At 35.1% G+C, this 25362-nt stretch overlaps 2 long non-coding RNA genes across 2 annotated transcripts in view; one reads left to right on the top strand and one right to left on the bottom strand.

Moving 5' to 3' along the window:
* Positions 1 to 24660, top strand: part of LOC140526105 (uncharacterized) — a 178919-nt gene extending 154259 nt beyond the window's left edge. The window contains exons 3-4 of the long non-coding RNA XR_011974236.1: positions 10459 to 10578; positions 20932 to 24660. This is a non-coding gene — a long non-coding RNA (uncharacterized lncRNA). The remainder of the gene's footprint in view (positions 1 to 10458; positions 10579 to 20931) is intronic.
* Positions 9767 to 18151, bottom strand: LOC140526110 (uncharacterized). The gene is made up of 3 exons (XR_011974242.1): positions 18063 to 18151; positions 15030 to 15137; positions 9767 to 10001 (listed from the first exon to the last, which is right to left on the bottom strand). It is a non-coding gene; the product is annotated as an uncharacterized lncRNA (long non-coding RNA).
* Positions 24661 to 25362: the final 702 nt, after the last annotated feature.

Genomic DNA, 25362 nt, shown 5'->3' with positions numbered 1-25362 from the left:
TAAGGCTTAAAAGAGGTAGAGTCTGTCGTCTCTGCTCCTCCTTGCCCTTTGAGGCAATCACCAGGAGCCTGGAAGCTCTGCCCCTGCCTCACTATCAGAAATCTCCCAGTTGCTGTTCTTGTTGAAACAGAGGAGAGCAAATAGAACATCACATGTTGAGAGAATACCGTATTTGAAGCACTTCCTGTTTGAAACAGATGGAGTACACTAGATTTCATTCTGGGTTATTTAATACTGAAGGATTTATTTTTACTTCTCTCAGCTTTAGCTGAACTTGGCATTCACTCAGTGTCAGTGCTCAGCAGTCAGGATTCTCATCATCAATGCTTAATGCTCTCTCCACAGTTTCCTTGCCTCTGGCTTACATACTAGTGTCAAGATTTCTTGTAGAAAAATTTGGTTCTGAAGTAGGAGAGATATTCTGGGTATGAAACAAAAGATAGATTTCCATGTCTGGTCTTCTTTGGACTTTTGTGTATGAGATCTTCCATTTCCCCCCCAGTAAATCAGGAATTGTATATTTGCATGTTAAAGTTAAAAATACTTTCAAGTACTATGAAAAATAAACTGCCTACATGGCCTTATTAGGTCTTCCAAGTCATTGATAAAAACATAAAACATTATAACTGGAAGGGAAGAAGAAATTGAAGTCTAGAAAGGTAATAAAGTAATAAATTTTGTTAAATAGATAAACTTTGAAGTGACTGCTCTTTCTATGTCACCAAACTGAGCAGTATTAGGGAAGGAGAGTCAAGGGATGAGAGAATTCAATTCAACAGGTATTTATTAAGTATCAACTCAGTTCATTATGCTATGTGCTGGGGATAAAATGACAAAAGTAAATGTCTTTTCTTTTCCCTTAAGGAGCTTAAATTCTAATAGGCTGTAAGGAAATAAAAAATACATATACAGGTAAGTACACAAAAGACTTTTAAAGAAACAGAGGAGAGTAATAGGAAAGGCTTTACATAGGAAATGGCACAAATTGAGTCCTGAAAGCTTAGGAATCCCAAAGGCAGTGGTCAGAAGTGAGTGTATTCTAGTGATGAGGGATAGCATGTACTAAGGCAGAAAGGTAGAAGAGAAAATCTTAAATTCAAGAGACAGCCAAGAGGCCATAACTGACTGTCCAGTTTGAGAGAGAGAGAGAGAGAGAGAGAGAGAGAGAGAGAGAGAGAGAGAGAGAGAGAGAGAAAGAGAGAGAGAGAGAGAGAGAGAGAGAGAGAGAGAGAGAGAGAGAGAGAGAGAGAGAGAGAGAAAGTAATGTGAAATGTCTGGAAGGGTAAATTAAAGACAAATTACAGAGGGATTTAAATAATGGATTGAGGAGAGGTGTTTTGTTTGTTTCATTTTGTTTTTCTAAGAGTCAATAGGAAACCACTAATGTTTTTTGAGCAAAGAGGTGTCACGGTTGGAACAATAATTTAGGAAAATTACTAAAGGTTGTATTAGAGAGGAGACTGATTGAAATTGAGAAAAAAGTTAGTAGGTTACCATGATAGTTCATATGAGAGATTTTGAGGAAGGTAACATTCATGAAGGTAGAGAGAGAAGAAATGAACAGTACAGATATGGAAAATTCTAAGGCTTTGCGGCTTTTACTCTGGGAGTAAAGTAGATGAAGGAAGAATCAAAAATGGCCCTGAGGTTGTGAATATAGGTGAGTGAGAAGATGGTGGTACCTTTAGCAGAAAGAGAAAAGTTGGGAAGTCTGAAGAAGGGAAGGGTTTAGGGCATGGAAGATTAATATTTATTTTGGGCATGGTATCTGGGTAGAGGTATCAAGCAGATTTGGGATAGAATTTTTATAAAGACATTTGAGGTGAGTATACATTTTTGGTATCATGTGCTTAAAGAAAATGAGAGAGAGAGAGAGAGAGAGAGAGAGAGAGAGAGAGAGAGAGAGAGAGAGAGAGAGAGAGAGAAAGAGAGAATGGTTGAATAAGCAGTTCACCTCCTGGAAGGGATAGAAAGCAATAGAATCAAGGATAGAAGTAGAAGGTTTGGCCATGACAAAGATAAGGGCCACCTAGTCTTAAAAGTTGCAGCACAGAAGGAGATAATGAGGGGCAACACAAAGGGGTTTTGAGGCAAGGAGTGGAAACGAAGGTTTTCCTATGAATGACCTTGATGTTATCAGTAAAGTAGGAAGGAGATTCTCTGCTGCAATGGGTGAAGAAAGATTATGTAGGGATTGGAATCAAGTATGATCACAGAGGTGAAAAGAGGCAGGAAAGTTTGTAAGGAGACTTTTGTAAGAGCCCAAGTGGGATTTATTAAGGTCCCATGAGAACAGAGTGACTTTGAGAATATAAAGGACAAACACAAGAGATGATGTAGTAACTGACTGTATGAGAAGTGAAGAAAAAGAAAAGAAAAAAAAACTCTGAGGTCGCAAATTTGGTAGACAAAATAAATTGTGGGTAATAGAAATCCTAATGAAGGAGGAGCATTTTTAGGAGGGATAAGATAACAATCTACACTTTTAACATGTTGAATTTGAGGTGCTAGTAAGACAAGCAGATAGATATGCCATGTAGATGGGTGAATATGTGTATATAATACATATTTATACACACACATATATACATACATGCATATGCATGTATATCTCCATACATGCATTTGTATGTGAGACCTTTGTAGAAGATTTCAAATATAATGCAATAAAATGGAGATGCTGCAATATGAAGGATTGAGGGGAAAACATAGGATCATAGGATTAGACAACAATGAGAATCTATAAATAATCTAGTACCTTACTTCTGTATATTGTCAAACTTTAACAAAGAGTGAGTAAGTTACTTACTTTTTGGTCATATAGTTAGTGCCAGGACCAAAGCAAGAGCTGACTTCTCCCAACCCAATGAACTTTTCACAAGGTCATAAGATCCACTATTGGGGGAAAAATAATCTGTGCTCTCATCCATTACTGAGTTATCTTTTGTTCCTAATCAAATGGAAGAGAATGGGTGGCAAAGGTAGGCAGAAAGGAAGAAGAAATATACAAGACAACTCCAGTGTGGAAAACTAATATTGAGGAATAAAATTTTGGAGAAAAAAAGAACAGCAATAATTTTCAAAGTTACAAAGAAAAAAATGTGCCTCTTTCCTGGGCTTGTGAAGGCATTTCAAATGGTGCCATGCAGCCATCTGTTTTAATGGTTCAGAATTAAAGAAGCTTCATTATTGACTGGTCTTAACAAGCTTGACTGCCATTAGCTTGCCCCAAAAGAATTTGGTTTTTAAAGTGACTCTACATTACATTTTAATCAGAACTCTAGATTTAGCGTCTGATGCTAATCCCTTGTATACAGCAGCAGGTGTACCAGATGTTATACATTACATTAGCAAAACAACAATGCTCAATTCTCCTCCTTGCAACATCTGTTCCATCCCCATTCCCCTCCCCCCAAAAAATTAGAGAAGAAGAGCACTTTGCTTTGGTAAACTTTAGTTATAAAGCAGTGTATCCTTGTCCAAGCATTTAATTCAGCACAACTTCTAACCCCCATACTAACATGACATATTCTATTAAAATGTGGTACTTTGAGAAAAGGTTTTTACTGTGTCACATCATCAAAATCTGAATGCATTCTTCTCAAGCCAGAATTTTGATTGCTCAGCAAATAAGTATACTCAAAATTTATAATGGCCATAATATACTTCTTTCCTTGACATTTCTTCACATAGTCAACGACAGTTATTATGTTCACCTGAAATCTTGTATTTTCTCAGTTAAATATATCTAGTTTTTTTAAAAATTGATATTCATATATCTTAGATCTCCTCATCATCCAAATTTCTTTTCCTCTGGGCACAGTATACCTTGCGAGTATCCTTCTTAAAACATGCCATTCAGAACTAAAAAAAGCATTATCAAATATGTTCCAATTAGAATAAACTACAGTAGAATCTCCATATCCTTTCTGATCACTGCTTCTCAATTCAATTAAAGCTCAAGCTTGGTGTTTTGGCTTCTAGGCATAAAGCTGACTCATCAAGATTATGGACAGTAACAATTTCACGAAACTGTTGCCAGTTCCTTATTATGTACATGTTCCATTTTTTTTTACTTTATACTTAGTTCCATTAAATATTGTCATATCTGTTTTGACATATTATTCTAAACTATCTATAACTCCAAGTGTGTCCAACATATTAATTATCTGCACATTAAGTTTTAAGATCATAGATCTAGAGTTGGAAGGGACCAAATAGACTGTTTAGTCCAATCTCTAAGTCAATTGATTAATTAATAAGCATTTATTAAGTGCTTACTATGTGTCAGGCACTGTGTTTGATGCCACGAATACAAAGACAAAATCCAAACAGTTTGTACCTTAAAGAAACTTACATTGTAATTGGGGAAAACAACATACATATAAAGAGCCACAATATACATGCAATACACAAAGTAGATAGAAGGTAACCATTTCTCTGTGTCTGAATCTGTGTCTATGTCTGTCTCTCTCTCTCTGTGTGTCTGAAAAGACACTAAGATTTAGACAGACTATGATGCTTTCATGCAATGCTGAGTTTTGAAGAAGCCCAAAGATTCCAACAGGCACAAGTGAGGAGAGAATGAATTCCAGCCATGGAAGACAACCAGTGCAAAGGCATGAAGGTAGAATATGGATTGTCTTATGTGAGGAACAACAGTAATCAAGCTAGTTTGTCTGGCCCATAGAATGTTTTGAGAGAAGTAATGTTCAATAAAGATAGGATGAAGACAGCTTATGAAGATTTGTACTTGATAAACAGAAGTTTACATTCAATTCTAGTAATATAATAGTAAGTAATATGTTATTGAGTAAGGGACCAACATTACACACTTGTGGGACTTGAAGAAGGGAGAACAAACAGGAGACATTTGTCATAGTCTAGACATAATAAGGGCCTAAACTAAAGTAGTGACCAAGTGAGTGAAGAGAATGTAATGTATGTAAGAGACATTACAGAGAAAAAAACCAACAAGATTTTGCAGTTAATTGGATATATGGGGTGAAAGAGAAAGGAAACAAGGATGACACCAAAATTGTGAACATGAGTAACAAGAAATGGTGGAACCCTCATATGAAATAGTGAAGAGCCAAAAGGGAGTATGTCTGAGAGTAAAGATAACGAACTCTGTTTTGGACCTGAAATGCTTAATATGCTTATGGAATATATAATTAGAAATTGCAAATAGGCCATTGGTGATGTGGGACTAGGGCTGAAGAGAGAGACGATAGAGATGGTAGTTGAACCCATGGGAGCTAATGAAACCACCAAATTAGGAAACATGGAAAGAAAGAGACAGAGCCTTGGGGTACAATTGCAGTTAGGAGGTATGACAAAAAAGTAGCAAGGGAAGCATGAAAGAATTGTTCTATCAATATCCAGAGAGTAATCAGTATGCAAGGGAAAGGGTTTTCAACAATATTAAATGCTGCAAAGAGATCAAAAGGATGTGAGTTGAGATTTGGTAACAAAAAGAGAATTAGTAACTTTGGAAGTGAAAGAAAGTTGTAAAGTCAGTTGACAGGTGGCAGAGGGTTTGGATGAGTGAGAAAGGACAAGAAGTAGAGGCAATAAGGATAGGCATCCTTTTCAAAGAGTTTAGTTGAGAAAGAAAGGAGAGATATAAGATGGTAACACATGGGAATGACAGGATCTAGTAAGGTTTATTTTTTAGTTTGGAGAAGTATATTTTTAGTCAGTAGGAAAGAAGACACATTAGATATGGAGAGATTGAAGATTGAAAGGATGGAAATAATACTGGGAGCAACCTGCTAGAGAAGGACAGAGATAATCACATCAAGAGTAAATGCAGAAAATATGACCTTGTAGAAGGAACATCTCTTCATCAAAGACTGGAATAAAGGAAGAAGAGTTAGTAGAAGTTGACAAGGGATTGTGAGAGGAGGAAAGGGGGAGAGAATCATATTACTGATAACATAAGCTGAGGAAAAGTTAGATGACTTTTCCAAGGTCTCACAGATAATAAGTGGCAGAGTCTGGATTCAAACTTAAGTTGTTGGACTTGAAATTCTACTGCACTATGGTACCAGTTCCATGTCATTTGCAAATAAGAGCAGAAAAGTAGGAAACAAGCATTTTAAGTATTTATTCTATGCAGTTCCCTGTGCTAAACATTGGAGATAGAGAAGAAGTTATGAACAGTTCCTGCCCTTAAGCAGCTCACATTCTAATCGGGGGGGTAGGGGGAGGCCACATGTAAACAACCATGTACATAAAAGTTATACACAGTGCAAATTGGAGGTAATCTCAGAGGGAAGGGATTAGCAGTAGGGGCTAAGGAAGGTAAAATCTACAAAGACCTCTTAGAGAAGATGGAATATGAACTATCTTGATAGAAGGAAGGATGTAAAGATTAGAAGGAAGAACAATCCTAGTAGAGTGGGCAGCTAGCAAGAAGCCATGGGATCTGGACATGGACTGTTCTATACAAGAAACAGTAAGGAAGTCAGTGTCACTGGATTATAGAGTATGTGCGAGGAGAGTAAAGAAAAGATTCAAAATGTATGAAGGGGCAATTTGTGAGGGTCTTGAAATATAAGATCGCTTAGTAGTTGCATGGACAAATCACTGAATGTTATTGATCCTTAGTTTCCTCATCTGTAGAATGAGGGTGAAATTACTTATAGCAACTAGCTAAAGAGAAACAATGATCATCAAATCATATAATATATCTAATGCATTTTGCCAGACAAAGTATTGAATAAATATCATCATCATCATCAATAATATTATGTATTATAGTGAAATTTGGAATGCCTTCCCTCTCTGTTTTGGACTATTGACTTCATATCTATCCTTTAAAAACCAGCTCATATATCACCTCTTCCAAGAAGCCTTTCCTGATTATAGAATTAATAGTAATTAATTTTAGAATTCACAATATTTTAAACTTGCATTTATAATGTTACAGAGACCTTAATTACTAAAATAGTAGAGCATTTGAAGAGGAAATTGGTATTTTCTATAATTGTTAACAAGACAATTATCAATTGCCTTTTTACATATTTTTAATCAGAAAAGACCTGATTAAATTTTTCTCTTATATTCTTTTAAGTCAATCATTATTTAATACTTTATACTGGAATGGTATAATTTTTAGAATTTCTTTGTATTTTATGGTAGGTCATGAATTGCATCATTCTAACTTAAATACATACAGTGTCATATTTTGTAACTCTCTAGAGCACATCTATAACAAAGTGTATTATATTTCCCTTAGTTGGTGTCACATCTACCTGCTAAACTGTAAGCTTTCTGAGGACTCAGACCATTATTTATGCAAACTTTGTATATCAGCCAGTGTTTAGCACAATATTCTTCACGCAGTAAATGTTCAATAACTTTGAAAATTGACTTCCTTATCATATAAATTTTGATTTAGAAGAAAGAGGAGCATATAGTAAGAAGGGGATTATTTTGTAGCTCAAGTGAATGGTAGTTACTCAAAGCCAATCAATATTATAGTAAAACCTTATTTATTCGGGGTTTCTCCAGAATTAGTAACTGGTATTTGTAGTCTGACTGGCATTCTCTCTAGTACTCATAAATAATAAAATTACATCATTGAAATTTCTTATTTGTGATGAGGAATCCTCCTATCTCCCAAACTCTTTATTAAATTAATAAGGTTTTTATGGTCTTGTGAAATATTTCAGATTTAAAGTGACAGTCTTTTGGAGTATACACTTAGAACATAGGTACATAGGTAATTGATGTTTTCATACTCACACATGTTTGTATGCATGCAATTGTGTGTGTCTATAAATAAATAAATATGGGTGGTTATAAGCCGCACGAGTGGAGGAAATACCCACATTTATGAAAGCATGCATTCATCAAAGTGTATGTGTGTGTGTGTGTGTGTGTGCATGTGCATGTACACGGCATAAAACACTTGTCTGAGTCAGAAGACCTAGATCCTAATCCTGACTCTGACTTTTAAAGCAGTGACTGTGAACAAGTCATTATGCCTTTGTGAGAGTCACTCATTTTTAAAAATAAAGATAGTAATTCTTGGGCTAACTACCCTATTTTCCAGGATCATTGTGAGTAAAGCATTTTATATGTCTCCAAGAATTTTGTTAAATGGCACTTGATGTACATCAATAGCTAAAAGAAGCAAACAATTGGAAATTTTTGGCAACTCCATTAGAATAAACTTTAAAACCAAGAAGAAATGGACTGAAAAAATCCATTAAACTCTAATAAAGAGATTATAATTTCAATGTCATACCAGCTCTTTATTAACTTCTTTTTATAAGCATATATTAAGTGTGAATTTCAGGATGATTATTTTGAAAGACTTGTGATTTGATATTTACAAGGAAAAAAATATGTTGGCTTGCCATCAGTCCTGTGGGATTTTTGATTAAGATATGCCAGACACGAATATGAAAACAAGTCTATTCATGTAATTATAAAACAAGACTATTAATCATAATATTTATCAGAGCATCTGATGAATGCATTGGGAAATTTTAGCAGGTTTAGTTGGCTAGTCGGTCTTTTAGTATGTCCAAACTCTTGGTGCCAAATGTGGAAAGTTAGCAAATCTCATCTCTTCCTGGAAGTGGTTCCTTATGAAGAGGATAGGGTGGTGTCATCCACTCATCATAGCTACATATTTATGCCTTTATTTGCACATCACTGATGAACCAGCAAGGGGATAGATTCAATCTTCGTATTAGCTTATATCATATAAAAGGAAAATGTGGTGCCATGAACTATGTTCCTCAATCTATGGTTGCTTGCCACTGATCATAAGGGAGAGATAGTGAATTAATGTTCATGATTGAAACCAAATACAATGTTTTCATATTTCCAAATCCATAATTTCATCACTATGGGCAATCCTTCCTGTACTGCATGCCATAACTCTTCTAGGGCTTATTAATCAGTATTTATTAGCCACCAATTACATGTTAGATGCTCTTCTAGGCTCTGGGAATGCAAGTATAAAGAATGAAATAATTCCTATTCACAACTATCTTATAATCTTTCTTCTGGATTATCCCCCAGTATTCCCTACCTTATTATCTACTGATGGATTTTCAAATACCTTCCATTCCCCACAAGTGTGAAGGAGAGAGCATGGAGAAGGTGTATATTTAGGAGAAGAGCATTTTCACATTTGTCTTTGAGCAAGTTGGCAACATTAGGTATTATCTTCTCATCTAATCCTTTAATTTCACAGATGAGGAAACTAAAGTCCAGAGAACTTACGTGATTTGTTCAAGGTCTCAAAGACAGTTAGTGGCAGGTTCAGGGTTCAAATCCAGATTCTCTGACTCCAAATCTAGAATGCTTTTCTTTAGTTTGTTTTACTTCTATTTTAATAAGAACACATTTCTGTAGTCTTTAAGGTTTATAAGACTTACTCCTTTCAACATTACCGTAAGGTGAGTAACAAGATGAATATTATCATTCTCTTTTGATATGCAGGGAAACTGAGACTCAGAATCATTAAGTGACAATCTCAGGCACACAGAATTCATGTTTTTCTGTTTTCAGGTTTGATATTCTTTCCATTGCACCATAATCAGTATTGCTTTTGCTGTCTGAATGATTCCTCCATCCATCTGAATAGGTTACCTATTATACCTAATATGTTTATTGTTTACTAAATTTTGCCATTGATAGAAAGGCAATGAAATGTCCCATTGGTTATATCCTCATTCCCAAGATGAAAAGAATATAACTATCTCAAGGCATTTATAACAGATTTTCATTTATTTTTGCTCTTATACCTTTTGATATGCAGCTCTAGAAGCTTAAATATCTTCTTACTGTCCAGATGTTGTGTTTTATCACTGAAGAGTTCTTTATTCTCTTCTCCTTTCCTTAAATGTTTTGAATGGAGCAAAAATTAACATGGCTCATTTCCTGAATAAAAATATTCTATCAGTTTCCATCATTCTTTTCCTACTGGCACTTCTTGGTTTCTTTGTCTTCCTGAGTCATTAATGATGTCTTCCCAACTGTGGGAACAATGTTTTCCAGTTATCTAAGCATTCAGCAGAAAGATCGCTAAAAATAATAAAATATTTCACCCTTCAAAATAGTAGGATTGAAAAAAGGTGGTATGTATGCACATACATATCACACACATATATATTTCCCTAAGATAAAAAAAATTAAATATTAATATTTTGGAATCCTGAGGGATTTAAAGAACATCAACTATTAAATTTAGAGCTGATAGAATGTGGTCCCTTGACATTTCCAGATGCTACATGAGCTTTGACTAAAAACATATTGCTCTACTTTCCCTGAAAGATATTTTAACTCCTGTGCCTTCCTTAGAGAAGAATATTTCAGTAGAGATTCATAGAGAAATAATGTCAGCTCATTAATGAGTGACTTCCCTGTGTAAACAACAATGTTGAGACTCAGTGGGAATAGGTTCTAATCCTAGATTATTTTTACTATTTAAAGCTGGAGAAATTACCTTTTGTCCTTGAGAGACAGAATGGTTCAATGGAAAGTGTGCTGAATATACTGTCATTGGACTTGAGTTTGAATCCTGAATCTGCTTTACTACCTATGGGACCTGGGGTAAGTCATTTAATTTCTGTAGACTGTCTCTAAAATGTGGGAGTTAGGCTCTATAAGGTTCCCTTCAGCTGCAGATATATGATCTTGGGCCTCAGTTTCCTCACATGTAAAATGAGCATATTTGACTAAATGATTTCTAGGGTCCCTTATTGACTATGAGAATGGTACATTAATTCTGCAAAATAAACAAGCACTCTCCCTATTCAACTTAGACTTTGCTAATTCCATGGAACATTTCAGCAACATCTTTCAATACATAATGCATATGTACATTCTCTATTCACAGTGCATTTTTCCCTTTTAATTGAACTGTGTCGGTAATCCTCCTATCCTTTGAATCACCAAATTATACTGCAATTTGAGGATCAAGATAAATTCAGAACACATGGGATACATTTTAAGCAAGGAAAATTCTTGTTCATTGTTTGCAGTGAGAGCTAATGCTCTGGAAACAGATTGCATGGGCATTAAACTTCTGTCCTCTCGTTTATATTCAGCAACCTTAACGGTAAATATTTGCCTTGATAGCTGCTGGAAGCTGTTTTTACAGAAGAGCTGCAAACTTCTACCATTCCAATGGTTGTTGTGTGGGTTTTATTAACACACTGAGAACAACATAAACAGTAGCAATGAAAACTGCCTTTTTAAAAAAATATATTTTTGGGTGCCCAGTTCCCTGCCATGCTTTGGGAGTGGGAGCTATATAGCCAAATCATCAGGGAAATAAGAATGTTATTCCTTGCAGTGATCTTATAGTCGCCTTGTTAATGTCAAAGATAATTTGAGCAGACTGATTGAACTGCTGTTCAAGAAATGAAAATGCTTGCATATCTAATTAAGGTTTATATGATTTCTGGCAACCTTATCATGAAAAAATAGCTCACTGAAATGTGTGTTCCATCTCAGAGAGGACATATACACTTCTTAAAATACTCACTTTAGAACACTGGTTGACTAGAGGTTGTTTCAGGTTCTATGGCTTCCATAATCATAATTTCTTGATGGTGTTTTATAACATGCTAACACTTAACCAGCAGGGGGATCCAATAGGAAACATTCTGATTCCATCTTATCTATAGCATCTATTCCCAGGGACCAATTTCAGATCCAGGATTCCAATGCTCTGTGCTTCTGCAAATTCCATCAAATATGTTGACAATTTTCCCAATATTGAACCATCTTAACATTCCTGGTAGAAATTCCATGTGGTCTAAGTGATCTTTGTGATATGTTGTTATAATCTCTTGCTGGTATTTTATTTAAAAAATTGCACCAATATACATTCAGTAACTTGATCTGTAGTTTTCTTTCTCTGTTATTGCCCTCCCCTCCATAATTTAAGAATCCAAATCATATTTGCATCATAAAAGGGATTTGTTAAGACTTCTTTAGATATTTTTAAAAAATAGTTCATACAGCACTGCGATTAATTGTACCTTAAATGTTTAGTGGAATTCATTTGTAAATCCATCTGGTCCCAACAATCTTTTCTTAGGGAGACTGTTGAAGACTTATTAACTTTCCCCCCACCCCAGGTTATCATGAGAGTTCTTTGTGCACACTATAAAGGACTACATAAATATGAAATTCTATTGCTAACTTAACAACAATGATAAAAATCAAACTTTCTTTTGAAAAAGACAAGAGAGACTTACCTATTATTTAATTTAAGGAAAGAGACCAGATTTTTACCAACATTGTTTTGATTTGTTTTTGTTATGTTCATTAATTCATTTCTATGGTCATTCAAGAGTGTGCTAATCATTGTGTCATGTAGAAATGAATGAGACAGACAATATTCAAGAAGTGTGTAGCGCAGTCACAGATGTGGGGTGAATTAATAGCTTTAGATTTAGAACTGAAAGGGATGCTTAGAGACAATCTATTCAAAACTCTTAATTTTGTAGATGAGGAAATTGAGACTCTAGAAAATGAAGTGACTTATCCAAGGTAACACAAGTAGTTATATATCAGAGGTAGGGTTTAAATGTGTGACTTCTGACTACAGAACCAGTGCTTAGTCAATTGTGCTATCCTTTATGAAAGTGCGATCAGAAAGGCAAAATGTGTTTGTTCAGGCGAAGGAAAGATTGCATCTTTCTGAAGAACTTAGGGAAATTTTTGCTTGATTACCGTGGAAGCAATTTCATTCTTTTCAAGTGGAATCAATCAGAGTTTATAAATCCAAAATAAATTTTGAGATTAATTGTACTCCAATTTGAATCACTCATATTCAATGATCACTTATATAATTATTTTAATTCATTTTGTAAAATGTTGGATATTTTTATTAAAATGCCAAGGCATCTATGATAATGGTATTTATGAATACATATTTTGTATTTTTTAAAATCTAGGCTAGTGATATTCCTTAACCAATATTTGCCAGCAAATCGTAGAATGAAATAATTTCTAACTTTATGGCACCTTAAACATCAATCAATCCCCTTCCTTCTTTTACTGAGGAAAATGAAGTCCAGAGGGATTAAAGTAGTTGTCCTTAGCTCCAGATTCAGTCAATGACAGTGCCTCAAACCTACAGTTTGTGTTTCCTGTCCAATGGTGTTTCTAGTAAATCACCTAGAACTCATAAGGGTAGCAAAATAATCTGACAATATTTTATGTAGACCCTGTTATGGAAGGTAGAGGGCAAGGATTTTAATGGTTCTGGTCTTCATGTAAGGATTGTCAAAGTACCTGTCAACCTCTGGGAAGCCAATTGATGAATTATTTCAAAGTTTACTAAAAAAAGCTTCAAATAAAAAACCTAAACAAAAGCACCTAATGTACAAAACACTCTCCTAGGCACACAAAGATGGAAACAACAGACGGTGCTTTAAAGGACTTTGCATTCTAATCCGTAAGAGGGTTCACATTCTCTAAGGCAAATGCAGTCAACCAGATGAGACAATATTTCTAAAGGTTTTAGCATAGTGCCTGGCATATAATATGTGCTACATACATGATGATATTCAGGAATTTTTAAAAATAATGCTTTAATAAAATGTATTTGACTTTTTATAAAGCATTTTAAACATCTTCAACAAGCTATATTTAAAGATTTTAAAGTAAAAAGGGTACAGTACAATTCAAAATCCCTCTTACTATTCCTTTTGCTTTCAGCAGTAATTTTCTCCCTGGGATGATTATGTTTACCTGCAGCTCATCTGCTGCCCTATCTTTGATACAATTTTCTAGTCTGACAGCCACAGTCTCATAGATTTAGAGCTGAAAAACAGGAATTATCTAGGCCAACTCCTTAATTTTGCAGATGAGGAATGTGTGGTCCACTCAGGTTGAATGACTTGCCCACAGTTCCACAGGAAAGAAATGAAAGAGGAAGAATTTGAGCTCACTTCAAAATCAGAGAGTTTCTTTTCACCTCTCTGCCTCATAACTCTCATCCAGAAAGTCTGTGAACTTTACAGTTGGACATGATGGAATTTGTTGCTGTTAACTCTTCCCTTTCCAAGCAACAGTGCACAAACTTAGAAAAATGAAAGTGACTTAAATGTTATGGGTCTGGTAAATGCTAATGATGGCATATGGGGAACACACTACAATGGGGGCTCAGGCCAATGGCATAATTCCATTACCTCTCAGGGATGTCCCAAGAACCCAAAAAGGTAGAAGAAACAGGCTCCCTGTTCTGGAAATCTGACTTCAGCTGGTGTTAGTGTCAGAGAGTAGATTAAGAGGGTAACTCCATAATCTTACTATACCAGGTAATGGTTGTGCTCCCCATTTTCTAAATCCTGGTTTTTTTGTTCTACCTTATTGAATGAATAGAGAAAAAGTTACCAAGAAATTATGCCAAGAGACAAAGTCATTGTCTCTTCTATATGTCTAATCTTATCCCTGGATTCTCCATGTGCAGATACAGTTAATCAAAATCTGAAGGGGACCTTTTTTCTCATGACTTTACACCATGAAAACATAACCAATAATGGACAAGAAAAAGTTACAACCTTTGTTAGTAAAGGTCTTGCTGACCAAGAACGATTAGCTGTAGACTAGCAACTGGGAAAGATTGCTGTAATCTAAACAGAAGGAAACAGTCCCCATGTTTCATAGTATGTCCACCTACTTTAACTTCAGTTTCATCATTAATTTTTAACCATCTCTATGGAGTTCAATAAAAAAAAACCCTTTAATTTCAAAATCCCTCAGTGGTAATCATCTCCAATATATCTTTCTTCATAAGCTTTTCCTGGTTTTCCATCAGATTACACAATATGACCAAAAAAAAAAAAAGGTAAGATCATTGCCAGAACTCTCTGAGTAGGGATGACAATTACAGAAATACATAAATCATAAAAGCCACATATAAAATGGTGCCATATCAATGTAATTGCTTACAGCACACATTTCCTTTCTCAGGAGATTGTATAGAAAGTTTACTTGCAAATATTTCTAAATTTTTTATTTTTGCAGTTACTGGAAATTGATACCTTGGAAAGAGGAGTGGCTCTGGTGTCAAACCTCTGTTCAAATCCCATTTCTGGAGTTCACTACTTGTATGACTTTGATAAGACACAACATCCCTGAGCCTCAGTTCCCTGTAAAATGAGAGGATTAGATTAAAAGGCTTCTAAAGTCTCTTTCTCTCTAGGTCTAGTATTTTTTATAAGGTCCTTGCACTCAGGATCTTGTTCTTCAATGATGTAGGACTTCATGAGCCGATCAAAGTGTTTTTGAAGAAAATTCTGGAGAACTGGTGAATGAGAGACTTTTTCCTAAACCCTTCTTCCTTCATGTTAAATCAAGCTCCAACACATTTGAAAACATTCTTATCACCTTAAATTTAACCTGTCTACAGAAGACAACTTTTTTTGGTACCATGCACCTTAAAGGTAGCCTTTGAATCTGCTCTGAATAATTGGATGCTATAGAGTTGCCAACAGAAATAGAAAATAATAATGCTTCTTAACTCAAACATGTAAATCATTTTAGTGATATGTATTATGCATGAAATTATTCTTGTACAAATTCTTAATATTAAACTTTTAAGACTTTCTATGGAATGACACTTTAGAATTCCAAAGTACATTTTTCTAAAACAAAAGGAGCTATGTATTAATGGGTTCAAAGGTACTCTGAAAGCTAGAATCTGGATTAGAGCCCATTGGTCACATGGCCTTGTTGAGGGGGGGAAAACCTGCCAAAATTATATGATAGAGAAAAAAGTTTAATGTAAGAAAAAAAAGAGGGTATTAGTTTGTAGACATTAATGAAAGGGTTCAAGACCTGCCATTGTTGCTACAGGCAAGTCAGTCAACCCCTAAGTGACAAAAGGAACTCTCTGAAACTGCAAATTACAGGAGAGTTACTAGTCTGAATCAGTAGAGGAGAATTTCTATACTAAGGAAATATTTGATCCAGACCAAAGGAGTAAATATATCCATAAAATTAAGGCAAACTAAGAACATTGAAGGAATTGCTTTAAGAGGAAGGAAATCACTGGTAAAGCAAGCAGGAATGTGAATGGGAAACGGGGGTAGAATTTTTTTTACTCACTCTGGTATCAGAAGAAATGCATGTAAATGTAATGGACAGAGTATGTAGTATCAAATGTAGAAAAACGAGCTCTACTACACTGTGCCTGCTGAGAGTTAAACCATGTAATCAAATTGGTTTCAGCTCTCTTCAGGTCCTTGAGAAGCCTTATGGAATGACATAATTTTATGATCATTGTTTAGAAGTGGGGTAGAACAGTAGTTAAGCCAATAACCACAGGAGATTAGATAGTCAATTTCAATTAATTAGAGCGGCCATTATCCAGTTAATTACATTATATAAAAAATTTAATCTATTTTCAAGTCTAGTGGCAAAAAGGCTTTCTTTAATGAGATTGTTTTGCAAAATTCTCATCAAATAAACCCTGAAATTCTGAATTGTGGAAAGAATTATTGTTAATTTTATTAATAGTTTAGGCTAATTCCAAATTCTGTCTTTCAATTTCTTCCCATAAGTAGAAGAATATTTGAGGGGACTCAGAAGTCCAGCTCTCCAGAGTCAATCATTAAATTTTCTGGTATCAGCATTACCCATAATTCTTTTGTGAGCATTCCTATACCTTTGGAATCAGAAGCTGCCCAAAATCAGGACTTGATTTGATGTTTTGTTGATTATTTATACTTCATATAGTAATGAGAAAGTGTTAATAATGCAAATTAAACTTAAAAAAGTGTCATGGATCCATTACCCTTTCCCACAGGAGAGTTGATTATTAAACATTTAGTACAATACCATTGGATGTAACCTTGTATATCACAAACTATGCATGTTGAGTGAATTTAGCATGAACTAGTTTCTACAGAGTTGGATCATTTCTACTCATTTGGAACCTGACACTTAGAAGTGTTACACATAGATAATACACACTGATGATTTATGTAAAAGGGGTTCAGGGAAACTATGTTTAAAACCCTGCCTGCCACACTGTAAAGCATTATTAATTCATAACCTTTTAGGTGAGAATTTTAATCAGAGCTCATCAAGCTAATGCCTTCACTCAAGAGCTAATAACTAAAGAAAAATTAACATTTTGAAGAAAATTGACTTAATCTTGATGGTTACCACTATGACAGATAAATCATGGTGAAGCGTCTGTAAATAATTACACCTGTAGTTGACGGCAACAAAAATCAAACGAGGAAATAGTATATTTACACATTTATTTTGGAAATCTTAGAGAACCAGTCACAGAACCAGGAATACCTGAGTTCAGACCCTACCTTTGACATGCACAGGTCATGTGACTTGGAGTAATTTATTTAGCTTCTCCCTGTTCTAGACAACTCTAAGACTGTAAGTTGCACAGGAGGTGCTAACTAGTATTGGTAGGAGGGCTTTACTCAATCAGGAGTTCTGTCCATCAAGAAAATCATAGAACTGATTCCTATCACTAAATTGGAAATCTTAAAGTACAAAAACGTCAACAACAAGTCTTTCTAATTACTGTTTCTCCGCCCCACCCCCCATCTTCTAGGAGACTAGTCTTTTTTCTCTAAAGGAAAAAGATTGGTTGGCCTACTAGAATTTTTTTACTATGCCTACAAAATAAAAAATAGCAAATTTTATATATTATTTTATGGTTTTCAAAGTGGTTTTTATATATGTGATCTCACTTTACTAATACAACACGATTTTTGTGTTGCCAGCTGTACAATTCACAGACTAGTTTTATGGTGGGAAATAAATATTGCTTCCTTGTGAGAGGGGAAACATGTCCAAAAATCTTAAGATATAGATATAGTTTTATTTACTGAAATTTACTTTTAATATCATGAATTATAGTTGCCATATTTTTCTACATTAAACTGAAGGGGTGCATTTTCTTCTCATGAGCAACCAAGAGAACACAGATACAGGAAATCATTTAGTCTTCTTCTTTATCCCACCCAAGAGTCTTTGAAATATTTTTTTGAGTCAATGAGGCCAAGTGATTATGGGTTCCATGGTCACTTTATTAATCACCTTACCAATGTCAGGCTCTGGAAGAATATTAAGAAATCAGTTGTTTCCCCTTCTCAGTCCTTGGAAGCAGGGATCCCAGCCAGGGAGGATGACAGACATCAGGGCAACAGACATTAATCCCATTAGCATAGCAACACTGGAATTTACCAAATATAGAACTTGCTGAGTGTCATAAAGTAGAACTTCAACTGAGAAATGAATTGGAAACTTTGGAGGCTCAAGGTGCCTTCTTCAAAGAAATAATTTTAGAACTAGCAGGAATTAGGGAAAAAAGGTCATTCAAATATGTTTCTACATTATAGGGATTCATAGAATTTAGAACTAGAAACAACCTTAGACCAACATCATCCTTAGAAGCCTACCAAGGTTAATTGGTTTATTCAAAGTCATGAAGTAGTAAATGGCAGAGAAGGGATTTGAACCCAGGTCCCTTCCCCTGCTCTATTATACCACATCATATAGAATCATAGATTTAGACCTTAAAGGCTACTGAGGCCTTTTTTCTTTTTCTTTTTTTTTTTTTACAGATGATGAAACTGAGGTATAGAGAAGTGAAGAGACTTGCCTAAGGTCACAGTTAATAAGTGTCTGGAATAGGCTTTAAACTCAAGACTCTAGATTCAGGTCAGCATACTGATCTATCTAGAAGCCTCTTACCGTATTAATGGAAAATTAATTTTGCAGTGAAAAGTCTAAGACTGGAGAATTTAATAATTAAGAAGTTAAGAGAGTTAACTCCCAGACTAATACCACACAGAGTACTTAATCTGTTATTCTCATCCATGGGATTTTCAGCTCCATTATTAGATTCCCATTCAAATCAGAGGGTCAATTCCTTAAGGCAAAAAAAAGAGAAAGTGAGCAAGGAAGAGGGTAATAGGAAGTATCACCTAACAGATGTCTAGAATAAAGGTCAATAAACCTGGATTTCAGGTCCCTTTTTTCTCCTCACTAGCTGTGTGATTTTGGACAAGTTATTAACTTCTGTGCTGTGATTTTTCTCTCTAAACGAAACAATAGACCTTTCTCCACCATATATAAAGGTGATGGTACAATTAGAGAAAATAATTAGAGAAAATTAGAGAATAATTAGAGAAAAGTATCCAAACATGTGTTAGTGTAAGAACTTATAAGGATTGAAAGGCCTAGATAGTATTGTTATGAAGATTTTTAGCCTCCTCATACAAGACAATCTTGATGCTGAAAAAATATCAGCATGCCAGAAAAGAAAGAAGTTCACTAATTTTTTTTTTTAAGTATAGAAGGCCAAAATGAATCATATGCTAGCAGGAGAGCTTTGAAACTATACACTGAATTTATTACATACTTAAAAAGAAAAACAAGCTGTATATAATAGAGATGCACAATTCCATGTGCAATGCTTTTTTTTTTTTGCTCTTTTTTCTTTGTATGTAAAAATTCCATTTAGTTGATGTTGGCTAAGTACAGAACAGAGAAAATTCAAAATCAAATTAAGAGCATGTCTGCTCTTAGGATCTCCCCTTTCTTGTGAAGATTAGCAGTTATTTTAGGTATACCATTAGACAACCAAACACAGTAGCTAGGCAGTATTTAAGTCAGAACATTATAATAGTTTGTCTTCCTGACCTTCCTAAAGCTAGCCCAGTTCCTAGTATAATGTTCTGTTGACACATTTTCCCCTTTGTTAGAACTACTTTCCTTCTCTGTCTCCATGTCTCTGTTTAACTATAGGCTTTATATTTATCCACTTTCTAGGGGAATTTGGCATTTTGTTCTATTTTCTTCACTGGTTATCTGCTTTCAGAGTTATGAATGTCTCCTCTTTGAGCTTACCCATCATTTTAGTGTGAACATGGCAACCATAGACCTGCTCTGTTGCTAAGCAACTACAGAGTGTTTAGTTTTTCCCTGTTCAGTATCTGTGGCTACAGATATTTAAAAAATTTGAGACCCAAATCAAGAAAGGCATTATTAGGCACTATGGCCATTTATTAAAGATGACCCTTTCTCATTCCTGCGAAACAACCAGAGATAACATTTATCTTTCTCCTCTTGGGACACAATTTCCCTGGCACTCATCTTTATAGGGCAGATCTGTCATGCTAGGACTATCAGCGGTAGCAGGGTCTGGCAGGTTGATGTCAGAATCAGAGGAATCATATAATAGTAGGAGACATATTGTTAGCAGAGGTTAAGATCAAGGCAGATAAGAGTGGTCAAGGTCCCTAAAGTCAGGGCAGATAAATGGCCTCAAATCCAGGCAGATGAACTATTGTTCAAGATACCACTAGTTAGAATATGATGATATGAAATTGATTCTGAGACAATTTCTCGTTCACTCATGGACTGTTTATGTTTTTTTCTGCAAGGTGAGGGACCAATGCCAGGGAATGGACTCACATAAACATATAGAGATGAATAGATAGGAGATGCAGTGTTGTACAGTGGAACAACTTAGGCTTTAAAGTCAAAGGAACTGGGTTCAAATCTTGATCCTTCCACTTGTGGCCTGTATAATCTTGGGTAATTTATTTACCTCTCTAGGTCTCACTTACCTCATCTATAAAACAATGGAGGGGAGGGCTAGTCTCAATGTCTTCTGATGTCTTTTTTTTTTTTTTTATCTCTGAGACTATGGTCCTAAGATTCTATGAATGGCTAATTAAAATATGCCTGGAAGAGAGCTACGGGCTTATAATAGGCTGTGTCCATTCTCCCCTCTGATACAGATTTTGGTTTGATTTACAAAGTTTAGGAGTTCTTTTTTTTTCTTTCTTTTGCCTTACTTCTAATAAGAAAATTACTTTCATGACATGATTAACAGGACTCTCACCAGGAAACTGTCTAATATGTTGGACGGTCTTTCAATAAGTTTTCTTTTTTCTTTTGCAGGTATTTGAATAACCAATGGATTGGAACCAAAATGACCCATCTTTAATACAATTCTATTCAACAAGGCTTTAATAGAAACCATGAAAATACTTGACATTTTAGGATTACTTAATATATTTCTTGTTTCTAAGAGGCAATAGAGCATTGTAGTGTTTAACAAGGAACTAAGAAGGCCTGAGTTGAAATCCCACCTCCAAACCCATCCAGCTGGATGATCATGGACAAATCAGCTAGTCAATACTACTATGTGTCAGGCACTGTGCTAAGCAAGTCACTTGATCTCTCTAAGTCTCATTTCCTTGGGTTGGGAGGGAAATGGGAATAATAATAACAATATTAATGATATCATAGAATTGTTGTAAGACTCAACTAATATAATGTGTGTAAAGTGCTTTGTGAGCACTAAAGTTAATTTCAGCAACTATTATTTGGATATGAGGTTTCTGTGTTAAGTTTGTGAAATGTTTACCTCATGACTAATGTCCACTGGGTATTATGTGGTTAACATTATAGTAATGTAGTGGATTAAGTGTGATACAGTCTGTGACTCCAAGTGGAAGAAATAGACAGGTGGCCAGAAAGCAGTTAATTTACTATAATATAGGTTAGTAACATGCAACCTTGTCACAGACATACTCTATTGTCAGCTCTTTGGTGACGGATCTTTAAAGTGGATGAGAAAACTGCACAAATAAAGTTTGCTGATGTTTGATTGCAGACCCTCTTCTCTGTGGATGGGCAGGAAAGAGGGCAAGTGCTAAGTCTTAAAATAGACTCTGTTACATCATAAAACTAAGTGCTAGAATCTGTCCATCAGCAAAGATAAAAATCCCAAGCTGACAAATGTCAGCACTTCTTTTGATTCAATTTATACAGAGAGACATGGGCAGGGAGAACATGTTAAGGACACTTGGGATGTTTTAACTTAATATTAGATCTAATGTTAACTGAATACTAAAAGGGCACCTCTTGGTCCACTGCATCTCAATATCCAGAGTGCACAGAGTTCCATTACAGAAACAGAAATAATGTATTTGTGTTGGGAGTGGAAGTGGCATTACGTGGGAACAGAAGCAAAGAATAGAGAAGCATATTTCTCTTATTCTTATCTTCTTTGGGGAATAGTTGGACAATTCTCTTAACTACTTTATATTGTAGTTCACCTGTCCATAAACTGGAAACACTCTACTGTACTTGGTATGCACTGAAGAGAAAATAATTTATTATAAATAATAAAGGATAGGAAAGATCACATTTTCTAGTAAAGAAAAGTAGAAAAAAAAGGCATGTTCATGTTTCCCTCTAAATAATTGTGTCCACAGGGCCTGAAATAGTGTCTGCAACAGACTTTAAAAGATGACTAATAAATACTTGTTGACTGATTGATAATGCTGTATGGCAGCCAGACATGGATGACTACAGTCTCTGAAGCAATGAAGTTGGAGACCATACAAAAAAGTGATGGGAAGGGGAACAGTAGGTGGGTGTGGGTCGCCTGGTATACATTCCAGATAAGGAATTCTGTAGGAGAAGCCATTTGAAGGATGTTGTCAAATAAGCCTGTGGTTTAAAAAGAAAATTGACTGATCTATGATCAGTACAAGGGATAGCTAATACGCAGCCAACATTCCCTACTGGTATCTTGTATTCTGGCATTGTCAGAATAATCAAGGACCCTCATATGCTGGTTGAATCTTCTTTGGTAGACCTAGATGGACAAGAGTTGCACATGAAAGGCAGTTATTAGTGGATTAAGATGGACATTACTGAAGCAAATAACCAGATCAACAAGAGTGTGGTGGTCCTGTCTATTAATGGTAGTCATGTTTAATGTTCTCTACATTCATGTGAGAAGAAAACAAGTCATCCATAGCTCAGAGCAATTAATTGGTGTTTCCTAAGATTACATTACTGGTAATGACAGAGCCAGAATTCAAAATTGAAGGGAGTCATTTATCTCAATATCAGGAATACATAGTAATAATTCTCTACCAGAAGTTAATATTTTATTATTTATGTAAGTAGAAATAATGATATTCCTTCTCATCTGACTCCTCTATTATTACCCAAAGCACCACCATCCTTCAAGTTACCCAAACTTGAAATCTTTAAAAAAGTTTTTAAAAAAATTTTAGAAATCCTGATATTATCCTTGGCTATATTTATTCTCACTCATCCCACAAATGCAATCTGTCTCTGTTGTTTTTTCTACCTTCACAGCATATCTGTATGAGACTCCTCTCCACTCACATAGCCTTATATTCTATCTGACTTTAAATTCTTTCACAACTTGATCCCTTCCTACCTTTTCAGTCTTCTTACATCTTGCCCTTTTCCATTTATTCTATGTTTCAGAGTCTGTTCCTCACACATGACATTCCCTCTCCTTACTCTATACTTTTTCACTGACTGTCTTTCATACCTGTACTGTTTTCACTCCTCATTTTTGATGTTTTTCGTGATTCCAATGAAATCAAGCCTCCTATAAGAGGTTTTTTTCTGTTCTCCATTCTTTATGCTCCAGTGCATTTCCTCTGGGATTTAGCATATATATATATATATATATGTGTGTGTGTGTGTGTGTGTGTGTGTGTGTATGTAATTGTGCATATATATTTGTTTGCATGTTGCGTCCCCCTTTATATTACAGCTTTTTGAAGACAGGGACAGTGTTTGTGTTTTTGTTTTCGTATCCCCAGTGCATACCAAAGTGAATGATACATGGTAACCCATTTGTAAATTTAATGTTTGATTGATAAATGGATCTATTACTCTCTAGCTAAAGTGAATTTTTAAAAAAGACTTCTTATATTTCAGGATTCTATGATATTTTTGGAAGTCTTTCAAAATAACTTTCTTCTTCATTCCCTTTAATTTCCACTCCTACCCTACAGGATAACTGCAACATGTGAGGAAACTAGGTAGAGAAAAAAAATAGAATGCTATGCATGGAGTCAGGCAGACCTGAACTCAAATCTGACCTCAGACATTTATCAACTATGTGACCCAGAGCATATTTTATAGATTCGATTTGCCTCAGTTTCCTCATCTGTAATGTGATAATAATAATACCTACCTTCCAAGGTTATTATAAGGACAAAAATGAGAAAGTATTTGCAAAGCATTTTATAAATTTTAAAGCACTATATAAATACTATTTATTATTATTATTTTTGTTATATTTTCATCATTTATTTTAAAAGATATCTGATTTTTTTTAATAAAGGGCAGAAAATACAGGATGGTTTCAATAACATACATCCTAATGATTCATTTTCTTCTCATGTGTGTAGATATATAGGAAAATAGATAAATTGAGAGAGAGAGAGAGAGAGAGAGAGAGAGAGAGAGAGAGAGAGAGAGAGAGAAAGACAGAGACAGAGGGAGACAGAGAGACAGAGAGCAACAGAGAGAGAAGGGGAGAAGGGAGGTAGGTAGGTAAGGATGTGGTGGAGTTATCAGGTGCCAGTTTTAAGAATCAATTGCTAAATTTTCAGTATGAGCACATATACCTCAGAAATTGACAAATGCTACAAATCAGGGCTTAACTTACTGTTTTGTTGATTCTCTAAGCTTAGGAAAGTGATGCAGCCAATTAGTAAAATGCCAGCATTCTCCTGGATATATGTTCTGTTTAGATTATGAACTACTTAAAATGGCAGGGACCATAATTCTTTGTATCCTCCTTTCAATGAATGGCTCTGTGCCTTGTACGTAGCATCTCTGTAATAAATACTTAATTTTACATTTTTTGTCTCCTTTCTCCTTGAACAAAACTTTGGTAAGGGCTAGCTCTATTTAAGCAACTAGAAGGTTTAACTGTGGTTAAGCAAAGTTTGAATCTCATTCTCCCACTTATCTTTACCCTGAACTCACTTTATTCCCTAAGAACCAGAGCCACACTGTCATCATCATCAACAGCCTCATTAACCTTATCAACCTCATCATCAACTTCATAATCATCATCAATTATCCCTTGTCTTTGAGTTTACTTTAGGGTTTTAAAAACACTTTCATTTATTTACATATTCTTATTAAAATTCTTCACAGCAATCCTATGTGTGGTAGATAGGAATAGTGAACTTCAATTTCCCCTAATGATAGAAATGAAAGGTCAGGGTGATCTAGTTTTGCTCAAGGTCACCTACATAATTAGTGTCAGTACCAGGACTCAAATCTCAGCCTTGAGAGTGTGGTAGAATAAAGACTGAATTTGGAATGTGAACACCTGCACTTGAATCTTGACTCTGGAACATACTGTTTCTGAGAAATTGCCCAATCATGCAAACATTTTAGAATTTAAATTTCACATTTGTAAATCAGAGGATTTGGGGTTTTACTAGTATAGCATCAAGCACCCTGACACATCCAGGATGGCCTGCTAGCATAGGTTCTTAGATCTGCTTTCTAAAAGAAAAGCAAATTTTGAGG

The sequence above is a fragment of the Notamacropus eugenii genome, chromosome 1 (genome assembly GCF_028372415.1).
Source record: "Notamacropus eugenii isolate mMacEug1 chromosome 1, mMacEug1.pri_v2, whole genome shotgun sequence".
NCBI classification, from domain to species: Eukaryota; Metazoa; Chordata; class Mammalia; order Diprotodontia; family Macropodidae; genus Notamacropus; species Notamacropus eugenii.
This window is presented reverse-complemented; position numbering and strand designations above follow the sequence as displayed.